Below are 20,506 nucleotides of genomic sequence, written 5' to 3' on the forward strand. Positions count from 1 at the left end.
AGCATTTGGCAAGTTGTTTTTCAGTAAATTGATGGCTGGGTACACTGACTTGCCTTCCCCAGAGCAAAGCTATCTCTCACTTGTCTCTCTCTTTCCTAGCACAGGCTCCTGTCTCTTTTACACTCAGTTAAAATAAGAAGGGATGATATCTGCAAAGACATGAATTCCCAACTATGCACACTTGCGCCCTGAAAGATGACAGATGTGCACACCTGTGTGTACAAACCAGTATGGAGTTTGAGTCCCTGGGGGAAGAAAGACTTCCGAAAGGTCATCTCTTTCCCCTATGCAGACAATCTCACCTTGTTAGGCCACCTTGAGGGAAAAAATCACCAGAATTCTTGTGTGAGTCTTTCTGGCCATGGTGGGTCTCTTAGTTACTAAAACCGAGTAACCTGGGGGGCACCTGGGTGGCTCAGTCTGTTAAGCATCTGACTCTTGATTTTGGCTTAGGTCATGATCTCACAGTTGTGAGTTCGAGCCCTGTGTTGGGCTCTGCGCTGACAGTGTGGAGCCTGCTTGGGACTCTCTCTCTCTCTCTCTCTCTCTCTCTCTCTCTCTCCCTCTGCCCCTCTCCCACTCTTTCTCTATCTCAAAAATAAATAAACATTAAAAAAAAAACCCTGAGTAACCAAATTAAGCATTGTTCCAACCTGGATCCCCATGCCCAGTCCCTCTCTGATTTTCTTGGCTGTGAATATTTCCCAGTAAAGATCCTGAGTCTCTATAAAAGCATCAGTCTATGCAAGAGGCATTGTTTCATCGTCTCAGATGTCTTAAATGCCAGAGCCTCCCACTGCATGGCCCTGTTTCTTCCGCTGCTACACATTCTTATCTTTTATTGCTTACATCAGAATCTTTGCCCATTAGAAAGGTCCTTACAGAAAATGTCAGAAATTCAAAAGAAAACGACAGAGGAATACGAATTAGAACAACAACAAAATACCACTTTTAACTTACAAAGTTGGCAGAGCATACAAAAAGGAACTGTATCAGTGTTTGCTTAGAACTGGTGAAAAGACAAATTGGCATCATGTGTCTGGAAGGACCTTTGCAAACACACACTGAGTATCTTAAAATGTCTGTTGATCTTTAATTTCTCTGCTAGGAATTTTCCTAAGGAAATACATATGTATACAAAGACTATTACCCCAATGATGTTTACCATTGTAAAAAAAAAAAATGGAGTTATCTTTAATGTCCAATCTTATGGTACCAGCTGAATATATTATGCTACATTTATATGACATATGATAAGGAATACTATGCAGGTATTAAAAAATTATCACAATTAGTAAAGAAGGAAAACAACAGAATTTAAAACAGTATGTATACACTTTGTAGCATAGCATTTATAATGTTAGAACAGAAGGCCTTCAATTCATATACTAAATTAAATAACAATTATCTCTAGGTCAAGAGATTATGGGTGAATTTTATCTTTGCTTATTTTCCAGATCTATACTTTCCAAATTTTCTACACATGACATGTCTTCAATGTCATAAAATGGGTTTTGCCCTCTTCCTTATTTTTCTTTAAAAATATTTTCATGATTTTCCTTATAGATAATTAAGTAAGGAAAGGGGTAAAACAACCAAAAAGCCCTATTACCCTACCCGAAAGAACTGCATAGCACCTTTCCTCTCCTTTACCCAGTATCTTCTTTAGAATACAGTATCAGAAGAGATCACCAACACAGTTGAGGGAAACTGAAAACAAAAGAAAGCGAAACGCACACACACAAACCATTAAACAGTGAAACAGCCGCAAGATGCAACTGATTTCAAGAGAAGAAAATCAAACAATACTCAGTTCCCTGTCCGTTCTCTAAACTCAGGCTGTCTGCTAAGCCCAGTAAATTCAGGAAGCGGTTGTTTTCCTCCCTCCCTCTCTCTCTCTCCTTTAGAACGAGCTGTATTCACGCAGCTGCAAGGGCTGGTAGGACCCCTGGCTGCAGGATGGGGGAGAGAACGCAGAGCAGAAAAAGATCCACGATGCACAATCAGGGGCGTAGCTCAGCGAAGGCATATAGGGGCTGCTCAGGGAAGGGTGCCTATAATAACTGCTATTATTTACTTTAAAAATGTAAAAATCAGGACAGCCCCTTTTGGAGGAAAACAAGCAGGAGCACTGAGCTAGCGTCACCCAGTTCCCAGGCAGCTGACCGCTGTGCACAGCAGCAAGTCAACCAGAAGAACTACTGAGCCGTTTCCGGGGTTTCACGGGAAGGATGAAGAGTCCTGAGAGCCCGTATCCCCTTAGGGGAAGTGGGTCACTTGGGCCCCATATGTGCCTCTCAGCCCGGACTCAAGCCTGCGTCAGCACCTGCCGGCCGGTCACCGGGCGGAGCGTGCGCCCTTGGCGTTGCATAATCCTCCCGGGGCTGCCTCGCACCGCGCGCTTATCGTAGGCTCCCCCTGCTGGAGCAACGGGGAAACGGCGCGTTCCCGGACCTGGGCTCCTGGCCCCAAGCTGTCTCCACTTGTCTTTTCCCACCGCGCCACCACCAGAAGGGAATTTTCTGCAGAGGAGGAGAAGCAATGAACCTTAACCCCGCAGCATAAAGCATCCACTGGAGCATCCGTCAGTAGACACTTGCAATGGGAGGAAGGGCTCATTCTCAACAGTTTCCTCACATGCTCCAATTCTTGTCTTAAGCCTGTGCGCCGAGGCGTGGGGAGGCCAGGCCTCCGTCTGACAGAGCAGAGCAGAGACCCGGCCATAGTGTCCCAGGGGAGCACCAAGAGACCGGTGTCTTGCTTTTAACCGCGCATCATACCACAGAGGCAGAAGGACCCTCAGACTACAGGGACGTCCTAAGCTTTCTCTCCTCCCTTCCCCTTCCCTACCTTCCCCTTGCACCCCCACTAACCCCCCCCCCCCCTTCCCCACTTAACTCCTGTCTGGACCAATGGCCTGTGGCTTCTGTAGAACTGCAGTAATGTCCCTTGAAGTGAGATCCAATCAGCAATAAGAATATCAGAGGCATTCAGTCTTGCCTCTGACTTGTCTTTTCAAAAATTTACGACCACCGAGCTTGGGTGGGCTGTGTCAGCCCCGAATTTCCCATACCACGGTGCCCTTGCACTTAGAGAAAGGCGGTGTCGTTATTGTGCGGCCGACAAAAATTAACCGATACCGTCACCTTCCCTTTGCTCTGTCTGTGACAGATGTGACACATCTCTCACCGGAGCTGTGGCTGAAGTGTGTCCAGGGTGAGTAGAGACCGAGGGGCTGACCGTGCTGTGCAGGCGAAAACCACGTGCCCCCAGAGTACTCTCTCAGAATCTTTTAGGGAATCCTTGACATTTAATTTTGGTCCACGTTATTTATGATCTTGTCTTCTCGTGGCTCTCAATCCTAGCTGCCCTTCAGAATCACCTAGGGAGCTTTTAAAAATCGCTGATGTTCAGGCTGTGAATAATTAAATCAGAACCTCTGGGGAGTAGAGCCAGGTCGTCTGTATTTTTTTTTTTTTTTTTTTTTTTTTTTTTTTTAAGATTCTCAGGTAACTACAAGGATCAGCCCAGGTTTAAAAACACTGCCCTAGTCTTTACTTTCCTAGCTTGAAAGATACGACCTGATACAAAATAGGAACTCAGCAGTGTTTGATGAATGAACAAATTAATGAACAAGGAATGGGAAGGGCAGAAACAGATGTATATTCCTTTATAACAAGTATGCTAAAGTATTGCCATTAGTGGATTAATAAATAACTAAGAGTAGACCATACCATAAAGGCAGTTCGAAACCTAGGGGTGGAAAGCTCCAAGACAGGCTTAAGGAGATGGCTCAGGTGGCTAATGCTTATGGGAAAAGGTTCCAAAGCAGCCTGTGTCTAGTTAAAGGGGGGGGGGGGGGGGGGGCGGGACCCGAGACCCAGGACAGGAAGGAGTTGGGAGAGGGGTAGAATTTGAAATCTCCCAAATGATTAGGAAGAGAGGATGGCAGGGTTCCCTGTGTTTCAGCGAGTTAATGTGCCTGCAGAGCCTTGTTGAGCACATAGAGCATGTGGAACTTGGGGCACCCGGGAATGGTTGAAGCAGGGCATCAGGGTGCCACGTGCTGAGTGGGGACGGGACACAAACTCATCTAAGAGACTCAGGAGCAAGATACCCATGCAGGGAGTCTCGGCACATCTGGTCTGCCACCCAAACTAGCAGGTGAACTCACTGAGATCGGAAGTAGTATATTTCTCAGACTCTTTCTGGAAAGTTTCCCCACATACCTGGAAGTGGACTGGCTTCTCAAGTGAGTGTAAACAGTAGGGCAACTGAAAGAAAAATTAAGGACAGAATTCAAGTTCAATGGGATTGCAAATAGTTAAAACTCATGCAGTAAGTGTGGCACCAGACAGAGCCCTTCTGGGACAAGTGGATTGCTAAAAAGGAGCTAAGTGGTTAAGACATGCGCGGAATGAAAATAGGTCTCGGGTAGGACTAGGTTGGCCCTCAGGAGTTGTATCTCCAGGCTTGAAGCTGACCAATTTTTCATAAACAGCTAAGATTGTTTCCTTTCTCACGTTTAGATTCAAAAGAGGATTAATAGCTTAGAGTTTCCGTCAATGCTTGAAGCAAAACAGTGCACCTTATTAGTCACTTCAGAATGACCTGCTTCATAATTCAGTGGCATCAGTTCTCTCCCCAGCTAACATTTCAAATATAACTGGCTCATTTAACACAATGGAATAGTTAGATAAATGTGGAAGCTCTTAGGTAAAAGTGGAAGGAAAAAAATTGTTTTTCTATCCTGGGTTGGGGGAGAGGGCTTTGATGAGGTCTTGGACCCTCACAAATATTCCCTGATTTGACATTAAGAAGCCTTGCCCGGTCTCATAATTCTGTAATTCCCAGTCGACTGTTACGATGCATACTGTGAATGCTCAGACGATCTGAAGTTTCCCCTTCCTCAAACTTGAACCCAAGTGAGGCTTTGCAGATGAGAAAGATGGGTGGGAGCACAGGTGGCCCTCTCACTACTTCCTTACTTGCTAGTTGTCTTTTAATTGCTCTGAGGTTGGGGGTGAAGGGTTAGAGGGTGGCACAGTTGTCATCTGGTGCTGGTGACCTTGCAGACGCATTAGATGTTGGAAGGGCTCCTGTGGGATGTCTGCAAGTCTTTGGAGGTCCTTTCTCTGGAGACGTGAAGCTCTCTCCAAATGGGAAATGCCTGTCACCTGTCATCTGGCAGTTGCCTGCAGCTCCTAGCTCAGTCTCTGCATTTTGGTGCTCCACCCCTCTCTTGGGTCATACGTGGCTCCAGGCATTCCCCATGGGTGAACTTTTTCTAGATTATCTCAACCCAACTGCCCCAAAGGTTCATACTTCTTTTCTGACAAACTCAAGCCTTTGCCTTGCTTAACTGAGGGGACACCTGGCTCATTCTCCTATAGGAGGCTTACACACATGTCCTCTGACCTTTAGACTTTTGAAGCATATCTTGGAATTTGGTCCTCATGTTCCCTACATTCCCAGACACACAGAAACAACTCTCCACAAGTCTCCTTAAAAACCTTTCCACTTGGGCTTAAGGTAAGGGGCACCCATTCCTTTTCCCATGTTGGCAGGATCTAAGGAACGTAACAACTAACTCCAGATATGTCCTCTGGACCTTTCCATCTTAATCTCTTAAAAACTTGCAAGTGAGGTCGAGCATCTCACTTTAGAAGAGAGAGGTTGTTGGCACTTGTGGAGTTTTAAAATATATTTATAATTTTAACATCTTGCTTTGAAAAGCGGAACTTAATTTCCTTACCCTTGTGTGTGGCTGGACTTGGCTTATTTCTAGAAAATAGAATAGAAACAAAGTGATGAGATTTCCAAGATAAAGTCATAAAAAGGCATTGTAGCTTCCTTCTTGCTTCTTTTCTTTTTTGGATCACTTGCTGTGGGAGAAAACAGCTGCCATATTGTGAGGACACTCACACAACCCCTGGAGAGGTCCATGTGGCAAGAAACTAAGCCTCCTGTCAACAGCCTTCTGGGTAAGCCACTTTAACAACGGATCTTCCGTCCTCAGTCAAGCCCTTGCCAACATCTTGTTTACAGCCTCATGAGGGACCCTGAGCTAGAATCATCCACCTAAGTTGCTCCCAAATTTCTGGCCCACAGAAATTGTGGGATATAAGAAAAGTCATAGTGATGCTTTTGTTGCATTATCATGGACTATAAAATAGTAACTTCACCTTTTAAAAAAAAATAATGTTTATTTTTGAGAGAGAGACAGAGCATGAGTGGGGAAGGGGCAGAGAGAGAGGAGACACAGAATCCAAAGCAGGCCCCAGGCTCTGACTGTCAGCACAGAGCTCGACGCGGGGCTCGAACCCACGAACCGGGAGATCATGACCTGAGCTAAAGTCGGTCACTTAACCGACTGAGTCACCCAGGCACTCCAGTAACTATGCCTTTTGAGAAGTACCAGGGAGAGTTGCATAGGGCAGAAGCTGGCAAGACCCCACCCATATCTCCAGAACTCTTAGCACTCCCCTCAGTTCTACTGCCTTTTTTTTTTTTTTTTTTCCTACAAGCCAAGTGAGAGTCTCTACCTGAGGGCTGCCTCTGGCCACAGGAGCCTACTGTCTTGAATGGTGGCCACACAACTACTGAGGAGTTCTTGCCTCCAGGAGCAGCTGTCCTCTGCTGATGGGAAGGGTTGGTGAATAATACCTCAGGAACCTCTCCGACTGGGTGGGGCAACTTTCCGATATGTTCGCCACAGTAACTCAGGGCCTCCCAGTAGCACCTTGTCCACTGATGCCCCATATTGGCTTCTGTCCCTTTTGGGTCTCACTTTCCTACTCCATGGTGGAATGGGATCATTTCCCATATAAATCATTTGTACTTAAGTTCTGTCTCAGAGTCTGCTTCTGAGGAAACCCAACCCAGATCACGTCCCCTCTGCCCCATTACACCCTCTTGCCTTGGGGAAGACCGATGGAGCTGATGGGTGAGTTTGAGAAAAGGAATGGAGTGTGGGTGACTCAGCCAAGGCTGGGCTGTCTCATCAGAGATAAGTGAATCAGGGTCAGGGTGCCCTGTCATCAAGAGGCCCACGGTTTCTGTGCATCCAATAACATGCTATCAGGGCACACTCTGCCTTCACACAGGGGGATGTGAGATTTGGGGTTGGTGAGCTCAGGGGTGGGGGTTAGATGTTTTAGGAAACCTGATGGTGGATGGAGATTAACCCATGCTTTCCAATCCTGTCCTCTTTCTCTAATAAACTGCTGATTCCTGCCACGATTCCTGTCTCTTTTCTCAAATTGTTTTAGTATTCAGTAAAAGTTAAGGACAATGATTTTTATTTGTTCCCTAAAACTTCAACTACTTGCAAAATATAGGAGGTGAAATGTGTAATTTGTGAGCATTTTCAAATAACCTGAAAAATTAATTGTAGAATACTCTACCAATTATCAGGTTTTTTTGTTTATACAAAGAATACTCAAGAATCTTTAGTAAGGCATCATTTTAAAAGTCCTTCTCAGATAATCAAGCTCTACAAAAGACTGAAAAGGAAAAATAACATGGCAGGAAAACAGATTTGTAAGCCATACACACTTGTATCTAATACTGTTGGGAGAACTCTGGTATAGGGGTTCTAGAATGCTGTTGGGATTTTAGCTTCACAGAGTGCAATATCTCCTAGCTTAGTAAGAATTTGTTTTTGGCACAGTGGGATGTCCTTAGTCATAAGCTTCTGGGTATTTTCTAGTCAAGATGGTATTTAGCATTTACTTTTTAGCTGCTTTAAGCTTAATTCCACTGCACTCCCACACATCCCCACTACCACTCCCTCCTTAGAAACAAATAATTATAAATGACAGATAAATTTTTAAAATTGTAATAAAAAAGATGTCGTTCACTCCAAATTTGACTTTTTTAATATATGTGCTGCCGAAGCGAGCACCAAATTTGACTTTTTTAAAAGAAACGCAGAGAGAAAAGCACTGTAGAAACTAGAGCTGAATCTGGGGATATATCAGCTTCCAGGAAGACAAACAAGCGCTTGATTGTGTAAGACGATGGAGACTAAACACACCCAGTAGACGAGAGAGAACCATAGCCAAAGTCATGGTACCAATTGGGAGCTGGGGTGGCATCCTCTCTCCAGTAAGGAGACTGAGGAATCAACCTGCTCATTGTCAAGGGCGGTGACTTGTCCAAGCTGCATGATGGGAAGAACATGGTAGGACATCCACTGCCTGGGCCACGGCACCCACCAACTCCACGCACAGACTCTCACTGTCTCTGATATAATTGCTAGATAGAAGCACTGAACGATAGCAGAAGACCTGGGGCCTGTTGGGAGGAAGCTGTAAAACTGCCAGAAACGGAAGGAAGATGAAGGCACAGAGGGTTTCACTTCAGCTTGCAAACTGAAGTTTGAACATATGCAGGGAAAATGATTGCTAAGAAAGGCATCCCACAAAGCCAACATAGGAACTCAACGAGCTATTTTCAATAAAATACAAGCAATAGAACGCTCTGAATAGAATTACAGCATAACTGTGCTTAATATCCAGACGTTGTTCTAAGAACCTCACACGTATTGGATCATCTGATCAAGACAATAGCACCGCAAAAGAGGTAATATTATCCTCACTTTACCAATGAGAAAAACCAAGATACAGAGAAGTTTAGGAAGTAACACTAGGACATCTTTCCATGGAGAGTGCCAGAGTACGAAATTATAAATTGGAGCAATGAATTATGAAATTAAACGGAATAGAACAATGAAATTTTAAAAGGACATAGAATAAAAATAAGTGGATATAAAAAACATTATAAATCTTGGCGGGGGCGGGGGCGGAAGATGGCCAAAGAAGTATTCCCAGTAGAGAATAAATTTCTCTGAGATATAGTTGAAGGATGATCCAGTGAAGACGCACTGAGCCATTTTCCTGTAACTTGACATGGGCAAGATTAAAAAAAAAAAAAAAATCAAATGTATGAAGCAGATGTTAACAGTCATGGTGAATACACAGGGGGGATTCCAACTTGTATCTCATAGAAATCCCAAAAGTAGAAGCGTGAGAGAATGCCTGAGAAAAACCATTCCTAACCCTGTATAAACACTGTACCTAAAGAGACATCAGCTGGAAGGTCTCTAGAACCAGACGAAGATACACTACTCAGCTTGAAAGTATATACTGAGTGCTAATCAGGATGAACAGAAATAAACTCACACTACACACATTGAGTGGAATTGCAGAACAAGGGTGAAGATAATACCTTAAATGCAACTGGCAAGCAAAAAAAAAAAATCACACTGCATTTAAAAGAATTACAATTAGACTGAGGTCAGACTTATCAGCAAAAATAGATGCCAAACATCAGTGAAGCAATATCTTTAAATGCTTTGGGAAGTCGTCTAGCCAAAGTCCCCTTTGTGGTCGACTTCTCTTACAAGGGTAATAAAAGGGCTAAGAAAGTTGGCCATGTGGCCTCTCACTGAAATAACTAGCAAAGGATGTATTTATTACTATAAGAAAAAAGTCATTCCAGAGGGAATAAGTAGAACTCTAGACAATGCAGTGAGCTGGGAAAAATTCTTTCAATATATCAGGAAAATCTGAATTGTGTGTATTCATGAGTTTTGCTAGTCTGTTGAAGTGCTGATGTATATGATAGCCTTCAATTATACAACCCCAAGTTTCTCTGAGAAAAGGAAGTCTGTTACCTTGGTTTAAAGGTATAATTAATGGGGGTGCATGAGACTATATTAGGAGCAATAGGGACGGAGAAATACAAGTGTGTTTGAGCTTCTGGATTTAGGGAAACAGTGACTAGTTTTGTCCTAAAGTCATGCCAGAATATGAAAGAGTGTAGTGAAGGGAAAAACTTGGAAAGCAAGTTTTCTTTACCTTAGTTTATAATACTAAGCACAAAGCCATGATAAATGTTTAAGTTTTGGAGAACAAAAATTTGGAACCGAATCTATGTGTGTCAGCATATACAGCGTGCATCTGAACCGAAAGTCAAATATCTTTGTAGCATATATAATAATGACACCATATAAATTCAATTTCAAAACAATACTGAACATACACTAACACTCATGTTACCATCACTTGATGAAAAGGAGATTAAAACTGTTATCTCACAACGTCTTGTCCCCTGGCAAACTCTCCCCTTCCTGAAGGTAACCATTATTCTAATTTTGACACTATAGTTTAGTTTTGTCTTCAAACTTCGTATTAATGAAACCATTTGCTATGCATTCTGTTGTGTGTTCATTCTTTTGTTCAACATTCGATTTGTGATGTCTATTCATGTTGTTGGTTTGGATCCTACTGTCTATTCATTTGGAAGAAAATTCTATCTGGCTATCATCTGTTCATTTTGAAGTGATAATATTTTACCTGGTATTAGTCAAGGTACCTTACATTTATGTTAGTAACGTGAGGGTAGTAAAAGAGTTACAACATCTCAGTGGATTAACACAGTGTTTATTTCTTGTTCATGCAAAGTCTTCCACAGGTCAGGTGAACCTCCATGGCTATTGTCCTTCCACATGTGACTCAGAGACCCAAGTTGCCAGGGTCTTATGGCTCTGACATTCAACACATGGCCCTCACACTTGCTGCCAACAGGGAAGCAAAGGATGTGAAAGCACAAAAGGACTGTTTTCTGCTCCAGCATGGAAGTGACACACACGTCATGTGGACTCACATCCATTCGCCACAAACAGACACAGAGCCTTCTTTACCTGCCTGCAAGCTGGGAAGTCTAGGCAGGAGAGGAGAATTAGATATGGGGGGGAAGGGGGCATTCATGAGGTCCATCACACATACTTTAATAAAAAGAATTTTTAGATAGATCTAATATAAAGTATATGTTGCAATCATGGTAGGAAAAATATTGGTTACTCTTTTATGATAAGCTAATGCTGGATGAAACCTATTTAAGCAAGATAAAGAATTCAGCTGCCATGACAACAAAAAAAGACAAATTTAATTACAAAATATGTTTAAATGTTTGTATATGAAGGAACACCATAAACAAAGTCAGATATATACAAAGTGAGATGTAAGTAATGTAAGCCTGGCTGAAGGTCGATTACCTTCCTCCCCCAATCTTCCTTAGAACACCCTTCTCACACCTCTCCTCCACCTCCGCTCCTCAGTGAGGACACTAAACCTTCATGACGTTATTACCTTTACGAAGAAGGAATTTTGTTTGCCCTCAGGTTGTTCCTTATTGTGTATGTAAATTCGATTTTATTGTCAATGAACCTTTTTTGATATCATAGATTGGATTGAAAGAAATCATAATTTCCCCATTAAAATTGATATAAATATTTCCTTTCAATTTAATGACTTTCTACTTAATGGCATGGTTTTGGGTATGAATGAAAGTTGCTAAACAAAGTATGGATGTATTAAGGAAATTTTGCATAATGATACTCAAAGTTTTCCCTGGTCACTGAATAAGAAAAAGCAAGTTGCTGGGTATTTTGTAAGTTATGACCTCTTTTTTATAAACATGATCTGGGATGATCCAGAATGACACTATTAGCTATGATTCTGTCTGGGCTTATACAGAATATTAGTTATTAGTTTTAAGAACCGGAGACACAATGCGAGGATCATGCACTGGCTCGATCACCGGTTAACAGTAAAACCTTGGGCACATAACCCTTTACTCCTTAGCCACACTTTTCTTTTTAAACTGAATAGCCAGGATAATAATTGTTCTACTTCCCAAAGTGGTTGTGATGATTAAAGGAATCAATTAACTGTCAGATATAGTAGCTTAACTACACATTGAAGTTATGGTTACTAGGTTTTTGGGTTTTTTGTTTTTTGTTTTTTTTAAACATATCTGCATTGTCCAAGTTTGTGTAGAAAGGAACATGTAATAACTTTGTAACAAAATTAAAACAAATCTGTAAGGTCTGCTGAGCTTTTCAAAAGAATTTTTTTAATGTTTATTTATATTCGAGAGATAGAGACAGAGTGTGGACCAGGGTGGGGCAGAGAGGGAGACACCGAATCTGAAGCAGCCTCCAGGTTCCAAGCTATCAGCCCAGAGCCCCACGCTCTGGGGCTCGAATCCTTGAACTGCGAGATTATGACCTGAGCCAAAGTCTGATGCTTAACCGAACCACCCCAGATGCCTCTCTTTATTTTTGAGTGAGAAAGAGAGCACATGCACGTGCACACAGGAACGTGGGTGAGGGGCAGAGAGAGAAAGGGAGAGCGAGAATCCCAAGCAGGCCCCATGCTGGCAGCTCAGAGCCTAACCAAGGGTGAGATCTGACCTGAGCCAAAAACAAGTAGGGGGCTCAGCCAACTAAGCTACCCAGCCTCCCCAGAGTACTGGGATTTTAAATGACAAACGGAATAGATGTATTTTTTTCACCTAAGTCATAAATACCTATGATTTATTGATTATTCCTTCTGTCTCATGTTGCATCTGTTCTCATCGTTTGAGAGAGGTGAGATGGTCATGAGAATACTTTAATGTGGAAACCCTGAGTGCATGACTTCCACTCCCCTGCCTAAACAGGGTTTGGTAAGGAAGTTGAGAAGCTCCCGGAACTAGCATAGTAAACCTCTGTCCACTGCCACACCAGAGACAGAGGGGCCTTATGGGTAATGAGGGTTAAGGGAAAAGAAACTAACACTGACCTAGACCTAGATTATCTACCCAGAGAGCATTCTGTGGTGGAGCGCAGTCTCTGTGTGAAATTCTCGAAGAACACTGAGCAAACAGGCCTCCTCTTCTTCGAAATATAAATAAACGCGAGTCTCCTAGCCATCGTGGGGAGGAGGTTGGATGGAAGGTGAAAATTAAAAGGGGAAGAAGAGCTAAGGGAAGGACATAGAATCATTGTAAATTTATAAAGATGTAGCTTTCATTCCTTGCTTTCTTCATACACAAAAAAATTACATAACGAACTTTAATTTTGCTGGAAATCAACTTGCAACATCAAACTTGCTTCCCCTTGGCCTGCCTGGGTTTCGGTCCTCACGGATTAGGAGTTATTCTGGGTGTTCCATCACTCAGCCATGGTTCTGAGGCTCGAGAATCATTTCACACTTCGACAGCTCTCTAACTGAAGCATCAAGTTACCTCATAATCAACTTGTCTCCACTGCGTGCTTCAAACACACAAAATTCCAGCCAAATTGAAATACAACAGATGGGAAAAGTCGCCTGGAAAGAAACACTAATGAAATAGTTTTACTTTTCTCTTTGAAAGCTAGAATAATATATGGATTTTAAATCGCTCAGGTTGTGTTTCAAATCCTTGGGGTTTGGAACATGGGTGTGTGGCTTAAAAATCCAAGCAGTTTGGGGCGCCTGCGTGGCTCAGTCGGTTGAGCATCCGACTTCAGCTCAGGTCATGATCTCACAGTTCGTGAGTTCGAGCCCCGCGTCGGGCTCTGTGCTGACAGCTCAGAGCCTGGAGCCTGGTTCACGTTCTGTGTCTCCCTCTCTCTCTGCCCCTTCCCTGCTCATGCTCTGTCTCTCTCTGTCTCAAAAATAAACATTAAAAAAGAATTTTTTTTTAAAATAAAAAATAAAAATCCAAGCAGCAATTAATGCTTCTTCCAAGTCTTTAAGGAAATGTCCCCATTTCAGATGGGTCTTTATCGGGGTCATCACGTGCCATAGCCTCTGCCCTAGGTACTGAGCTCCTGCTTGGGCATTGCACCACTCAGCGCTTGTGAAAGCAGCCGACGCTACAATTATCAGCCTAGTGCTCGTCAGTTCTGTTCCTACACAGGAACAAAGCAAGATAAATCTAGCTAGTCAGGATCATTCTCAGCAAGCCCCAAATCCCAAGTTCCTCAAGCATGTAGTTAGCCTTCCGCGATAAGTATGATATCACATGGAGGATATTGACATCGGTACAATCTACCAATCTTATTCATGTTTCCATAGCTTCATTCATATTCCTTTGTGTGCACATGTATTTAGTTCTGTAGAATTTTATCACCTACTTTCACGATGACGAGCACTTCCAACACCACAAGGGTACCTTGTCACACCTTTTTATAGTGAAAGCAGGCTCCCCTCTCCAAATCCTGGCCACCATGAATTTGTCCTCCATTTCTAAAATTTTGTCATTTCAACAATGTTATATAAATGGAATCATACACCACGTAACCTTTTGGGGTTGGCTTTTTTCACTAAATATAATTTCCTAGAGATTTATGAAAGCTGTTACATGTATCCATTGTTTATTCCTTTGTATCGCTGAGAACTATTCCATGGTATATGTCTATCACTGTTTGTTTAAACATTCACCTGCTTAAGTGTTTCGGGCTGATTCCAATTTGTGGCTATTGTGGATAAAGCCTCTATGAATATTCACGTAGAAGTTTTTAGGTGAATGAAGTTTTTATTTTCTGAGGTAAACATCTAAGAGTTCAGTTGCTGAGTCATAGAGTAGTTGCATGTTTAGTCTTTTTGAGGAACTACCAAATTTGCCAGAGTGACTGTGCGGTTTTATATTACTCTTGGCAATATATGAGTAACCCAGCTTCTTGTTATCCTCGTCAGAATTTGATATTGTCGATATTTTTTTATCCATCTGATGGGCATACAATAATATTTCATTGTAGTCGTAATTTGTATTTCCCTGATTGTTAATGATGAGTTGTGCCGATTTGCTATCTCTCTTTCCTCTTCTGTGATGTCTCTTCAATGTCATTTGCCCATTTTCTGTTACTTTTTGCTTACTGCTGAATTTTGAGTTACTTATGTATTTCAGATACTGGTTCTTTGTCAGATACGTGGTTTGCAGATATTTTCTCTCATATTTTATCTTCATATGATGTACTGCAGTGCAAGTTTTTAATTTCGATCAAGCACAATTTATTGAATTTTCCTCTTTCGGGATTGTGATTTAGATGTCAAGTCTAAAACTCTTTGCCAAAAATCCCAAAGATTTTATCCTATATTTTTTCTAAAAGTTTTATAGTTTTATGTTTCCATGTTAAATTCGTAGTCCATTTTGACTTAAGATTTATCGGAGACAACAGGTCTATGTTGAAGTTATTTTCTTTTGCTTTCTTTTGTTTTCTTTTTCTTTTCTTTTTCTTTTTCTTTGTGTGTTTGTTTGTTTGTTTATGGATGTCCATTCTCTCCGGAACCCTTTGTTGCAATGTTATCTTTCCTCCATTGATGTGGTTTTGAATTTTTTGCATCTTGGTCAAAAATCAACTGGGTGAGTTTGTGTGGATCTCTGTGGGGGATCTCTGTTCCATTGATCTATGGTCTATCAGACTGACAATATCTCATTGTTTTGATCACAATAGCTGGAGAGTTTGCCTTATATTGGGTATAGTAATTTTCCTCTTCACTATTTCAGCTGCTCTAGGACTTGTGACCTAGAGAATATCGGGCACGCGGGGACAAAGAGGCTTCCTTGACCAGGTATCAGCTATGGCAGGGTCCCTTCACTAAACAGCCGGGTATTTAAGTGAAAGGGGGGAATCCCAGGCCTGATGAAGGATAATGCTTCCGCCAGCTGCTTGTTTGTTATGGGTCTCAGCTGATTATCCTTGCCAGTGGTGTCAGCTCACCTGTGGTTGGAGAGATTGCCATTCTAACAGGGAGAAAAACGAACCAACCCCTGACTGCCTTCTTTTGCTAATTTGGTGATCAGAAAACAATGGGTCTGGGTGGTCTTCCTCTGTAGGGTGGGGAGAAGAAAGATGCCCTGCTGCTGGGCTGTTCTCCAGTCCTGGAGTCCAAAATCAGCTCATCTCCTTACCACTTTCCAGAGTCTTCCCTCGGTTGTCTGGGGCAGCATTTTCAGAGTTTATCGTTGTGTGTAGTGGGGAGGAGCAAGGATAAGGTCAGGAGTCAGGGTCTATCACATAGATATTTTAAAAGACAATAGATAAGCAGCTACTTATTTCAATAAAGAAGATACTGGTATATCAAGAGTGGCGCTCGACTCTTCGTGCAGAATCGGACAGAAATTTCAGAGCCTGGAAGATGTGTGCCATATCCCCAATTAACTGATGTTCTTGCTCTTTATTAAAATGCTTAAACTTTCTTTTCTTTTCTTTTCTTTTTTTTTCCCCTTTGACAAAAATAGAGTCTGGGCTAAATTCCAATTTGAATAAGTACACTGATCTTCCAAATTCCCTTGGCAGTGTAAATCACACGCAGTTTTCCTCATGTTCTGTCTTTAGTGGAACAGGATGGCTGTGCGCACTGAGATAGATGCCGAGGTCTACTGAGAGCTGCCTGGAGATGAGACACCTTTCAATTAATTATCCCACCAGATTTACAATATTACCAGCGCCTACAAACTGTGTACTTGAATCAGCACTCTGTTTTTCTCCCTGATTGAAACCCGCTTATCTTCCTTGCCATTGTTTTCGAATCTGTTTGATACTTTTATGAAAATAAAGAGATCTGTTTGCTGAAAAAAAAATCATGTTGACATTTCCAAGTGCAACATTTGGATGAGTGTACTAGCTCCTGCCAATGAATCTGCACGTACCTCTGTGCTTTACCCTCCCACGTGGTAGTTCTATGGAGGAAAGAATCTCCACCTTTACTTCTCAATCGAACGCCTTCTCTTTGCTCTTATGTCCCTTTTAAAAACTGGTGGCCCAAAGCGCTGACACCATACAGTATTTTGTATTTAGATACCATTCTATTTTTTCCCCAAAAGATAGAATCTTAAAAACATAGAATTCACAAGAGGTCCAACTCAATCTTTTTAAGGACAAATTTAAATCAATTTACATTGTATTTTAGAACTTTCAGGGAAATATTTCATGATATCTTTTGCAGATACATTCTAATATTGAATAGCTTTATTTATAAGAGCATTTCTGCAAGTCTTAGAGGCCTTGAGACACTCTTAAAAGAAAAAAAAATAATATGCAGTAGGAGAAAATATTTTACTATTTTACTATCCCTTATGCTGATTAAAAATTGAAAATAACTTTCTAGAGCAGTAATTGTTAGAATTTTATGGATAATCTGATTAAAACTACATATTTCACCAAAAGAAGATATGTATAATTGCAGGACTCAGGGGTCACCAAAACCCACCCAAAGCCCCCAGATTAAGAACACTTGCTCTGAAAGGTAAGTAAAGTTTCTCTGAGAACTTCTAAAGTATCTCTTCTGAATTTTAGAATCCATCAAATGGGATGTAATTCAAGGAGGAGAATCTAAAATAAAATTTGAGTGGATCAATTATGATTCTTTGGTTATATTTAACAGAAGCAGATTCCGATTAACTTAAGAAGAAATCAAGTCACTGGAGATATGTCTGAGTAGTTCATAGATTTGAAGAAAAACCCAGACCAGAAATGACATCCAGTCTTTGGCAGATACTAAGGTAATGGGCAGTCTCTTTGAGAGGTTCATAATGACTCAGCTTCAACTCTTTTGTTACTACTACCAAAAGGGATTCAGGGTAGGCAGAAAAAAATAAGAAATACCCATTCCATGGACTTCTGAGAAGGTAAGAATGGAAACTACTGCTATCCTTTACCTTCACTGGCATTTAATAGTTTCATTATGGCCACAATTATACTCTCACTTCTTACTAATTTATGTCTGCGTATATATCCAGATGAATTTTGAGGAACCAGGATATAAAACCTGGTCAGCCTCCAAGAAGGATATACTTTCAAACAACCTCTTCACGTGTGGCCAAAGAGTGTAACAGACAAGAAGACATTCTGAGAAGATGGAACCAGGGGCCATGGACATCAACTGAACAGAGAAGTCTTGTCGGAGTACAAAATCAGACCTAATCATGGACTTCAAGGACCCAGAAGTGGGGCCCTTCATGATGTCTACACTGAGTCACTGTGGAGGGTGTGTGTCTTTCATTCTCGTTTCTGAACGAGAGAGCTGAGTGATCCATAAATTGCATGTTGGGCTTGTGTTAGAGTAATGGACCAAAAACAAAAGAGAAGAATTCTCCTTTGGCCAAAGACATCAGTAAAAGGCAGGTACTGGCAACAATTTGGAATATTCTCATTTTAATTGCATGAACATAATGAGCTCCCTGGCTGCTTTAGTGGTATATGAATTAAGATCCCCTCTGGAAAACAAAACTGTCTTGACAAAACTATGATACGTGTCTTCTGTGAACATGGCAGAATACTATTGGTGACAACCTGCCATCTGGTATTATCACAGTCTCTTAAAGGGTGTGAATCTTTTTTCAGGTTCTATAAACTATATTTTTCAATATTTTCACATGATGGCCGATCTGATACATTTTTGGAAATGATCATAAGCATTGCTGTAGACCCATTTTAACATCAGCCTAATAGCCCACATGATGTGAAATAGAGCAGTTTATTCGATTGTAATCTACTGAAACCCTACTCTGTGAGGTTTTATGCTATAATTTGTGGGTGATTAAAATGCATAATATATGACAATTACAATTTAGTCCTTGCACTCAAGGAGAGTATAACCCATTATATAACAGAGAGATGAAATCTTTATTCAGAGTATTAGAAATGTTCTTAATGTGACAAGCTAATTAAACAGTAGTAGCACAATATAAGAAATAAAGCTTATCATCCAAATTTGAAGCATCCAGATTTCTGAAGGCCGAGAGTTACTGAAATCTGCAAATGATATGTGAGCATCTCATGAGGAATTTTAACTTCCCTTCAGGACATTTTTCTGTCATATCTGTAAACCACAAATGAATTTTTGGATTTTCCCCTGTTTTCTTCCTCTTTGTCTTTATGGAGCTAGAGATTATTTAAGTGTTGATAAATGGAGAGTAAATATAAGCACTCTGTATGAATCATTAAATTGGAAAGCAGCTTTTCAATCCAAGTTGACTATTTTTTGTTTTTCAAGTAGGCTTCACACCCAGAGCGGAGCTTGAACTCATGGCCCTGAGATCAAGACCTGAAATGACATCAAGAGTCAGATGTTTGGAACGCCTGGATGGCTCAGTTGGGTAAGAGTCTGACTCTTAATCTTGGCTCAGTCCATAACCTCAAGGTCATGAGATCGAGCCCCCGCCCAGTGTGGAGCCTGCTTAAGATTCTCCCTCTCCTTCTGCCCCTTGCTTATGTGCTCTCTCTTGCTCTCTCTCTCTCTCTCTCTCTCCAAATAAATAAATAAATAAATAAAGAGTTGGATGCTTAAGTGTCTGAGCCCCCAGACACCCCCAAGTTGACTATTTTAAATACTGTTTCCATGCAGTCTTTTTTTTTCTTTTAATATGAAATTTATTGTCAAATTGGTTTCCATACAACACCCAGTGCTCATTCCAACAGGTGCCCTCCTCAATTCCCATCACCCACTTTCCCCTCCCTCCCACCCCCCATCAACCCTCAGTTTATTCTCAGTTTTTAAGAGTCTCTTATGGTTTGGCTTATTTTAATAGTTAATGGCTTCAGACGATTTGCTATGGCAATGATGGTCTTAGACAAAACTATGTTTGCCAAAGGTTGTTTTCCACACATTATGTTGTAAAATATGCAGACTTTGGGCACATGCTACTCCAGAAGTAACAGTTAAAAATTGGCTAAGTTCATGAAAAAATACATGGAAATTTCAAAGTTCCTATAGAAAAAAATACATACAAACAATTTTGTATACAATTAATTGTATAACAATGTAACCATTAATTCATCATTAATCAAATAGTCCTTGATTAGGTTGTATCTAATATGATTTTGGCCATTTGCACAAGTTTAAACTAATATTCTTAGTGAAAATAGCATGTAAATTTTCTTTTCAAACCTGTAAAATATTATAGAGATATTAACCAACTGAGCCCAGTTTCAACAATGAGCTATATTGATTTATATTATTATTATTATTATTATTATTATTATCTGATGTCTTTCTATGTAAAATAGTAATTTGGAATCTTTTCTACAAAAGCAAACAACATTTTTTACAAATTTTCTTTATATCTTTATAAATATATCAACCACCCACAGTGGAATGAAAGAGATATTCATATGCTATCTGTATTGGTGATTCTGAAATCAATGGTTTGATAAACATAGAAAATAGTGTCATTGTATTATATGCCAGATGGGAAAAGGATTTTTTTAGAATTAATAAAACGTATTAAAAGTGCTTGATTTATTTGGATAAACTTAGATTTGTTTAAAGCTATGGATTGAAATTATTATACATGGTAATTTGTTATACGGGTTCACTTAAAAAATAAATCATACTGTCTGTTGATGCTGCCCTCTGTGCCTGTACCAAAAACAAGGATGTTTAGCCTAAAGTTCTGAGCACATGCAAAGTCTTCAATATGTAATGAAACTATTCCGTGAAAACACACCTGTGGTTGGAAACTATTTTATCTAAATCAAGATGAATAGACTGTTTCATAGTTGATTAGACAAAAAAATGTTGCACCAGCTTAAAACAAGTTTCTTTCATAATGTTAATTTCAGAAATGTCCTGTGAAGGCCATTGAAAACTTTCATTAGTCTGTTATAAATGCTCCCACCTGGAATATGGCCCAGGGCACACAGTTTCGTCTCGGAGGCAATTCCCTTATACATGGCTCTTCTTGT

General features: G+C 40.9%; 1 long non-coding RNA gene across 1 annotated transcript; it reads left to right on the plus strand.

Moving 5' to 3' along the window:
• The first annotated feature begins 4,960 nt into the window (after window positions 1-4,960).
• On the plus strand, window positions 4,961-11,310 carry LOC109252506 (uncharacterized). The gene is made up of 2 exons (XR_002074054.2): window positions 4,961-5,984; window positions 10,470-11,310. It is a non-coding gene; the product is annotated as an uncharacterized LOC109252506 (long non-coding RNA).
• Window positions 11,311-20,506: the final 9,196 nt, after the last annotated feature.

This window comes from Panthera pardus, unplaced genomic scaffold (genome assembly GCF_024362965.1).
Source record: "Panthera pardus isolate Hobbes unplaced genomic scaffold, ASM2436296v1 HiC_scaffold_17, whole genome shotgun sequence".
Taxonomy (NCBI): Eukaryota; Metazoa; Chordata; class Mammalia; order Carnivora; family Felidae; genus Panthera; species Panthera pardus.